This window comes from Liolophura sinensis, chromosome 6 (genome assembly GCF_032854445.1).
Source record: "Liolophura sinensis isolate JHLJ2023 chromosome 6, CUHK_Ljap_v2, whole genome shotgun sequence".
In the NCBI taxonomy this organism is placed as follows: Eukaryota; Metazoa; Mollusca; class Polyplacophora; order Chitonida; family Chitonidae; genus Liolophura; species Liolophura sinensis.
In genome coordinates, this window is record NC_088300.1 from 71,358,329 (window position 1) to 71,368,545 (window position 10,217).

The window sequence follows — 10,217 nt, forward strand, 5'->3', positions numbered from 1 at the left end:
ACCCAGTCAAGTCAAAAGTGTCAAGATATCGTGACAGGGGGCATGCCTAGCGTCCACAGCAGAGCATTACATTGAGGCAGCACTATATAAATACAAGTATGTTGCAAAATAGGAATGAACTGCTACAATGTACATGGAGACCTCATCACCATATGTTGTGAAAAACTGACGTTAGACCCTAACCAACCAACCAACCAAATAAAACTAGGACTAAACTGACGGGTCCATACAGATACAATCATGAACTGGCACATGAAGCATGCTACATCACACAATGAGTTTATACATTTTCAGATGTGCAATTTAAAGAATGGAGGTTGTCATATAGATACAGGTGTGCGTGCTGAGTGTGCTAAACACTGGAAATCCACACCGAAAACTACATGTTGAACCTCATTTACAGGAAGCCAACCAAGGCAAGCATATGTTCTATCTATTTAACAGCCATCAGAACCAGGGATGTGGTGTCTTAACTAGCTGTGCTTGAGGGTTCAGGGGTGGAGGTGAGAGGTGTACACAGGGGGAGCTGGGATGTGAGAAAAAATTCCCAAGAGGGGAGAGTGGATTTGAGGGAGGGTTCCATGGGTGCTGTCTGAGGCAACAGGTGAAAGCAGGAATCAAAGAACTTATCATTTGAACAACTAAACCATTGTTCCCGAATAACTAAAAGAGCTACATGTGGTCAGGAGTTAATATGAAGTTGATATCTTATTATACATTTATCATTGATATGTACATGTAACAGAAACAAAACACTAGATGCAATACACTATACAGCTGTAGTTGTATCACAAACTAACTGCAAATAAACACATTTTATAACAATGTTTGGTTCAAAGTAACATTTCAATACATACAAACAGTTAATGGGTCTGTAACCATTTCATTTTTAAGAAACACAAGGCCATCCTGAATTCAGAACACTTTCAAACAATTATCATATGTATGCTGCTTCCCTCTTTGTCACCCCATGTACTAATCAGTTCCATCAGAAGTGGGATATTTTTAACACTGTTTATTTATTTTATGTAGCCCAGGCACAACTGTATAAACTCTGGCAACATCAGACATGAACCAACCAGACTAGGAGAGCATGTATGTGTGTGTGTATGGATGCACAGGAGGGCTACACCCTGGATATATCTACATGTACCCTGGTACAGCTTACAGAAATCATTGTACATGGAGTTACTGTACATATAAGTGTAGTTTAATAAAATGGATTTTTCTGTTCTGTCCAGCCAGTCGAAGCAGACTAAATGTTCCTAATGTACCTTGCATGTACAATTGTACAATAGGAACATTTGGTCTATTTCGACTGATGAACTACACAATAACTAGTGCAACTTACAATTAAAACTGTGAAATTAGCGCTTTATCTTGGATGATCACTGTAACTTTCACTCCAGAATCAAAACGAATCCTACAAAATGTTCTTTGTTGGAACTGAATGTTGCATCAAAAGTAGTGAATGGTAACAAGGGAACAGTACAACAAGCTGACAAATCTCCTGACTGTGATATTATGCCACAGCTTCACCAGCAGAAGTTGGATTCAAGCCTGCAGCCTCATTGGTCTGAGGCGTGTTTCACAAAGCAATTTCAGGACTTCAGCCTAAAAATTTCAGCACTTCAGCCTAAAAATTTCAGTACTTCAGCCTAAAATTTTAATCCAAATTCACCTCTTAACTACATGCATGCATGCATTAAATCGATAAAATTGTGGTTTAATCGTGGTTTCAGTATCGAACATTAAATATCTTGTTTTATGAGGAAGGTTCTTGGGGCTACATTACTGTGGCTTATAAAAACAACTCTTTATCAAATGAGCCGTGGGTCACACTGAATATTAAAATTAGAAATTACTATTCATCTGCAATGGTAACTGCCACTTTTGTTCATTGCTGCATTTTACTTAAGAGACTCATTAACAGCATTCCCAACATACATGTAACCTTAGTATGTGCAACTCCGTACATATGTGCATCAGTTGTACTCAAACTGACACAAATATATATTACTGGAAGGGGAAAAGAGTGGAAGCTATTGTTACCATCAACTGGGCAGCAAAACTTTCACACATACATACATGCAAATATAATGAATGCATGTGCATTGTCTTCCAAACCCCAGTGAGCAGAACACCCATCCAGCAAACAACACACAGCACGCAGCCGTAACGCCTGCAGGGAAAACACCGCTGTAATTTTCTCCAATAATAATAATAGCCCTGCATATGAACAATAATGATATTCAGTACAAGCCAGGACAATGCAGTCATTACGAATGAGGCTTTTCCCTCTTCAATGGCTAGGTCAGGCATATTTGAGCTAATTCTCATTCTAACATAGCCAACATTATTCATGAAGTAATCCATTCCTGGCAGAAGCAAGACACATATGTTAACACGCTGCTCACATGTGTAATATCAGAAGTTTCTTAACTGCTATACACCAGTGAAGAATTGTAGACCTTAATGGCATGCCCTGGTCTGTACAATCATATCACATTAATAAATTTTGACAGATCGATGTATATGTATACATACATGTAAGTAAATTGCTGAAATAAGGTCATGATGAAATTCAAGACGTATATTAGAAGACAGCTACTAATATACTCAGAATAACTTTCGCCTGATTACCTGACTTACTCTATGAATTGCCAATTGCAAATAAAAATAACACTGACTGGAATAAGAAGCCCTCACTGACTCTGCCATCCACAGGGCTCTGCCATCTGATGGGTGCTCCCAGTAGTTATATTGGAAAGCTATCACTGACTCTGCCATCCACAGGGCTCTGCCATCTGATGGGTGCGCCCAGTAGTTATATTGGAAAGCTCTCACTGGCTCTGCCATCCACAGGGCTCTGTCATCTGATGGGTGCTCCCAGTAGTTATATTGTGAAGTCCTCACTGTTGGCTCTGCCATCTGATGGTTTTTTCCAGAAGTTATATTGGAAAGTCCTCACTAAAAGCTATGCCATCTGATGGGTTCTCCCTAAAGTTATATTGGGAAGTCATAACTGGTGGCTCTGCCATCTGATGGGTTCCCCAGAAGTCATACTGAGAAGCCTTCACTAGCTGTTCTCTGATGGGTCCTCCCCGTCATTACATTGGGAAGATCTCACTGGCAGCTCTGCCGTCTGATGGGTTCCCCAGAAGTTATACTGAGAAGCCTTAACTAGCTGTTCTCTGATGGGTCCTCCCCGTCATTACAATGGGAAGCCCTCACTGGCAGCTCTGCCATCTGATGGGTTCCCCAGAAGTTATACTGAGAAGCCTTAACTAGCTGTTCTCTGATGGGTCCTCCCCGTCATTACTTTGGAAAGATCTCACTGGCAGCTCTGCCATCTGATGGGTCCTCCCCGTCATTACATTGTGAAGTCCCCACTGGCAGCTCTGCCATCTGATGGGCTCTCATACACATTACATTGGGAAGATCTAACTGGCTATGTCATGGAAAGGTTCTCTTGAAAGTTATAGTGAAGATATCATTTGCTCTACCAACTCATGGGCTCTCCCAGAAGTTATATTGAAACACATCTCTGGGAAAATTTTTCTCAGCAACACCAGGAGCAACTGACATATATATCTAAATCTATCTGTATTTAGTGATGAACAAGTTTACTTATAATAGATCGAAGTCAATAAAATTTCAATTCCCTGACAAACCCCATGAATGAATCTTGAGAAGGAAATCCTGGAACATAACCCTGGGTACAGAGTTAAAACTTCTATGACTGAAAACTTTTTTACATTAGCAGCCAAAAAGTGTAAATAGGCATTCAACACATTGTCTTACCGAGACAGATGGCCATCGCTTATGTATCTTTGAAAATATTTTAGAAACACTTTCCACAGATTTCCCAATTGGCCCAATAAAAGGCCTCCAAAACATCAGCTAAATTGATTTCCTGTCCACTGGAGATGTAGGGGGCGCCGTCAGACAAGCTGATGAGAAAATGATAATAGATGTAGTCATCTAAAGTGGAGCCTTTCTGGTGGTCCCTGATAGAACCTCGGTGATAACAGGGGTGAAAATATGAGCAGCTGTCAAAGAGTGACTCTCCCTAAACTGAAATTAATCAAGGCGTACATGTATAAAGCTAGGGGCAGGGACAGACCAAAGGTGTCAAAACTTTGGGCAATACACTTTCACAAATTAAGGAAGTTGCAAAGTCATCAATTTCAAAGTATCACACCTGTCAAGGTCAAATGGTTTTAATTCTAGAACTAAAGTTAGTTTTAACCTTATTTCTTTTAATAATAAGCAATTATTTTAACTTTGACTTTTTAAGTTGACACAGAAATTGCAATTTGCCTTTCCAACAATATAACACAAATGATTTACATGAATGTCAGTGGACATAACAATGCTATTTTCATCTTTGCAATCAATTTTTGCAACAGCCACACAAAAATTGACGTTCCTTTCCCATATAATACTGCTGAACATCTTTCGTTGTTTGAAATCCCATGCATGTATATGTATCAGGAAGACAATTACAAATACTCTCCCCTACTCTGTACATCTTCTACAGCACACACATCAGGATCATATAATATTGTGTAATTTTTCTTCACCCTTATCTTTCTTTCCATTCATCATTTTTATTCATCAAAATTCAGAAAGCACTTTAACATTTCATATGTAACAAATATCCAGTAATGAGCTGTGCATTCTCCTGCCATGTGTAAATATTTCTTAAGTGGTAGTCAGAATACACAATATTCAGAGATGCTCCCCATTTTGGAGAATAATTTAGTCCAGGCCAATGTAGGATGTACAGTACCCCATGTAGGGCCAAGTATGATTTCTATAAACCACTATCCCAGTTCTATCTGTATGGACAAGCACTGGTAGATATTCACATAATTACTCTGATAAATCTGTAATAAGAATGATCACTCATGCCGTACCCGTCTATCCTGCTACCAGTATAGACACTACATACAGAGTACACTGTACCTTCAAGTATAGCTTTATACCTATGTCTACTGCCAGTTCTCATTAGAGGTCACCCTGACATCATGTCTGTATTCACTCTCCTAATAAGCTAATTACATATGCATGGTCATATGCCCAGCGGCAGTTTCATTTTTTTCTATTATAGTATTTCAGATATCCATTGTTTTGTTCTTTACAAGGTTTGCAAATAAGATTTACATCCTTTCATTATAATTTAAAACATTTTAATGCTTTATCTGATATTGAATAACATTTTTTCATAGACACTGACACTCTGTGAACACCTCACAGCCAGTTATAGCAAGAAAAGGTTCTATAATCTACAAATCACTGTATATTGACACAAATCAGGACTATAATCTTTGATGTGAACCAGACTATGGATTCGGAATTTCTGGTTAATAATACACGTCCTGCATGTATATTTACAGTATTATATATGTATGTTCTGGAAAACAAAGATTGACACATTGCATTGGCAGAAATGAAAAGTTCTGGCTTGCACCAATATACCTTATGCACATATATATATATATATATATCTGTGCATATCCGACACAATGCTTCCTCACCACTACAACATCATCTTGTATGCCAACACTACAATCACTGGAGACATAATTACATGTAAGCTGATGGGTGGAATGTCATTATACACTCATTGACATAACCACTGCTGACCTGTATTTAACACTGTCACTTGTGCTATCCTATTTAGACAAATGCATTGGTATGCGTGTAAAACACATACACACAGGTCAGTAAAACAATCAAATTCAAAAAGCAATTTTTTTGTGGATCATTAATTTAGGTTTTCTACACTTTATTCTGCCAGCTAAAAGTGAATTATTTGTTAACATACTTTCTCAATCTTACAGAATAACTGTCAGCTTATGTTGAGAGACAAAGAACAAATGAATGATTGAGATTTAACACCACGTAGAAGAACCAGAGACTCAAACTAGAATAATTTGACTGTAACCTACATTTTTCAATTTATTTGTTTCACTGCTGTATTACTCATTACTCCAGAAAATTTCACTTTTACTATGGTTTACGGAAACTAAGCCTGGCCTAGGGAAAAACAAAATCACCTTGTGGTAGGACAGCTACAAATCTACACATAGGGTAAATACAACATGTACATGTATATTAATTGCCCAATGCTGACTGATCAAAACCCTACAGGTAAACACAGATTTCTCCATAGCTTACTCCATGTTTTGCGTCACTTTCAAAATTATTATGGGGTGCTATATTACATTTAGGAGAATGATCTAAACCCTGTTTTACATTTGATGGTGCTCCATGTTTTTCTACTATATTAATGTCACACTGTTCTCAAGACCTTTTCACTCGTGCAATGACTGTCCAGTTTACAGGAATTCCCCAGTTAAACAAAACCTGATAAACCTCATGACCTTGTAACCCAACCAGACTGCAACCTCAATGGTCACTATAGATTAGCTGCCATAAGATTGTTATATCACTTGAATCAGTTACAAATGTCATCATAAATTCAGCTGACAAACTTCACTGGGCCAGAATTAAAACTGATTCAATTGGATGAGGACATACCCTAAATCACCATAAATTTTGTCCATGACTAACTTGCCAATTTTTTCTGATTCTGAGAGTTCTGTTAATTTTAGAAAGACATTTTGAGGTTTGCATGGAACATGGGATGATATTCTGTTAGAAACTTGTAAGTTTCTGCACCAAAAATAACATTTTGTCACATTTATTTGCCTTTAAAAATGCTCTTTTCATGGCACAATTTTAGATCATTCGTGGTATATGAAGTTAAATGAAAAAGGCCAACATAAAAGAACTACAACTGACGAATTGATATATACTTAGTCATAGCCAATTACATCATTTCATGTTAGAATGCGCTAACCCTGGAGTAAATTACAATCAGGCTTTAAGTAGTGTACATGATGTATATGTGTGCTGCATAATTTTAACAAACCTATCCCACTTTTGTACAGAGCGACTTGATCAGCTCTTGAGAATGAGAGATCAATATCACAGTAATCTACCATCAAGTTCAAGGGCAGAATTCCCATCAATAAATTTGAGCTCTGCCTGAAAGAAAAGTTCAAAGGCTTTATACAATGGAGAGGACAATTTGGCTGTCCAACCTTCAGAAGACAGACATGGTATCCTCCAGTATAGACAAGATTTCTGACAAGACGGCATTGATCCACTAGAAGGGGCATGTCCAAATCTTCCATGATTTTCTTGGGCTCTAAGCCTATCTGATAAATCAGAGTAACTTCGCATAGGATAGTATATGCACTGCACACTTTAACATCTATCACGCCCATTGTACTCAGGGAAACTAGGAGAATTTGGCGCCAGACTGTGCTGAATAAAACCCTAATGAATAAAACAAATTGCTCTGATACAACACACCACAAATTCAACCTAACGAACACTAACAAATGAGACAAATTACTGGCCTCTGTACAGCCTCTGTACAACCACACAGTAACCAAGCCAAAATTTTTTAATCTGAAACTTACTTGTTAAAACATGTTTATCAAAGGCATAGATCTGATTGATTAATTTGTAACTCAAAAACATTTTCAGGTCAAGTTCATGGCTAAGGGTAACTGGAGCGTCCAAATTAAACCACTAGCTTTTGGCTTATACCTAACAAACTTTCCCGCATGTTATATAGATTTTCGTCACCCAATTTGATTGCCATATTTTGAGCATGAGAATGATTTTGAGCAACTGAAACAGAAACTGTATATATTTCTAAGAAGACAGTTCAAATGACCACTCCACTTTTCTCCACCTGCACAGTTATCTGTCTTCTGAGGCCCCACTCCCTAACAACTGGACCTTGGAAGTACCACACAGCTGGTCAGATGTGATTATTACCAGCTCTAACTGTATGCCCCTGTATACACCTCTTGCACATAGGCACTCTTTTGGTACCAACCACACATATATACATATGAATGCAAGTTTAAAGTCTTCTTAGTCTATATCATGTAGAAAACTGAAGCACATGTCTGCAAAAATCAACTGCACTTTACCATGAAACAAATTACACAATTGCCCTTCAAGCAGTTGCTTATCATATGTTTGCATACTGTATACCAGACTGCCATGCTCATAGACATACAGGCCTACATGAATGTCCATATTGTTAAATCTACCTAGATTACCCTGTTTGCAAAGTACCAAACACCGGTCAAAAATAGCAGCAGTGTCTCAGTTTAAACAACACAAGAAACATTTAACTGCATTGTTGTCTTTGACTGAACTCGTCACTGGGTGGAAACTGAGTGATTACAGATGTTGACTGCACTGGAATGCACCAGAGTTCAAACGCAATAATACATCTTATGTACGCAGCCATTCTTGAGCAAGTTTGTTCTTATGCCACATCATTATTACCTTGTATATATATATATATATATTGTGAGGATATTATCCAGTATTTCAAAAAGTACAACCAAGAGAGAAAATTCTTAGCTTTCAAAAGCCACATGTTACACTTCAGGCCATGACTGACAGCTTGATCAAATGATGAATGGGTGTATGACGTGTGCATGGCTATGTGGTGAATGTAGACAGCAGGGTCCATTATTGTTCAGGTTCATAAATCATATCTCCAAAACTGTAACCCACTGGAACATCCACTTCTGCACTACGGCTGCTACATACACACGCATGCATTCCAGCTGCAACTTGCATGGACATACACATACATGTAGTCCGTACACACACTTATTCCACATACATATGTATTACAACTAAGAACTGCATACATACTTCCAAGTTCTAGCGCTTTTACTCAACTCCGATCACCGTGTGTCAAAACATAACAGAGAATAGACAACAACAATGCATGATAATTTATTTGATTTAGTCGGGAGTATGGACAATCGTGTCAAAGATGTACCTAATGCATCTTGTCAACATGTGTGTGCCATCGTCCCAAATAAAATCGGGCTGACATGCAGGGTCAAGAAGCTTGAAGTAAGCCAGGCACATCTGAAGCCCACTCGTTCTCAGGAACAGAGTGAAAGGAGACAAACAATTGGGTGTGGGGCTGAGCATTAACCCGAAGTAAAGGCTGCTCCGAACCGAACCGACGCGACGGCGACCTGCAAAGCACACGTTTGAATATCTTTATTTTTTTAACAAGTTGCTTCAGTGATGTACCGGTAAGGCTTAGCTGACAGGGCACCAGGTGAGAGGTAATGGGTAGGGTTAAGTTGTCAAAGTGCAAGATAGTGACTTACCTATGCGGAACCAAACAGAAACTCTCCCCGGCTTTCGGATTTCTCTCTTGATCGTGGAAATCGAAGACACCGGCTAGGGTTCACAGTAGCTTCTTTACTGCGCCTGCGTGATGACCTCAAGGTGCTCGCTGAACTTTGAGGCGCCCAACGGACGGGGAGATGAACACATTTCTTTGCTGTGGCCAACTCAATCAACTACGATGTTTTGGAGTTCGAATCCAGTTGTTGCAGTAGCATTTTTTTCTAAATTTTTTGGTAGAAAACTGAAATGCAGTCATGTATGTAACAACTAACACTTCGTCTTACTTTGAGATTTGCATAGGTTTGTACACATTCGGATTCCATTGCTCACGATGAAGACTGGAAAAAAATTAGCACCAGTGAGATTGGAGAATACATCTCAGATCTCATATTTTTTTAAAAGAAGTTAAGTATGTCTCTATCACATGTGTTCATTTGGTTGATATGTCTCCTGACATTGTGTCTGCTAAAATACCATTCCATTTACATATAGTGGTACCTAACTCACTGAAGGAGCTGAGTTTAATCAGAGAGACCAGATGGAAGTATGAGTGAGTCCTCGAAGCTTGGGAGAGGCCCAGGTTTTAATTGGGCAGGGGGGGGGGGATAGGAGGACTCCTTTACACAATTCAGTTAGCAATGGTTCATGGAGCAGGTTATATAAGTGGGTGAGTGAGTGCTTGGGGTTTAACCTCGTACTTAACAATTTTTCAGTCATATGACAATGAAGGAATCCTTAGTGTGCATGCGATGTGCCTCCTTCTTGCAGGACGGATTTCCACCGCTCTTTTATCTTGTGCTGTTTCACTGAAACGACTTACTAAAGGCAAGTAAGCCACACCATCCAAGGCCATTATACTGACTCGGGTCATCCAGTCGTTGCACTATCCCCTTCATGCTGAACGCCAAGCGAGGAAGTTACAACTTCCTCTTTTAAGGTCTTAGGTGTGACTCGACCCA

The 10,217-nt window shown here is 38.9% G+C and overlaps 1 protein-coding gene across 1 annotated transcript in view; it reads right to left on the reverse strand.

The window, feature by feature from the left end:
- LOC135467520 (uncharacterized) overlaps positions 1–9,333 on the reverse strand; it is a 53,102-nt gene extending 43,769 nt beyond the window's left edge. Inside the window, 1 exon segment of the mRNA XM_064745292.1 lies at positions 9,237–9,333. The gene's annotated coding sequence lies outside the window, so the exon portion shown is untranslated.
- Positions 9,334–10,217: the final 884 nt, after the last annotated feature.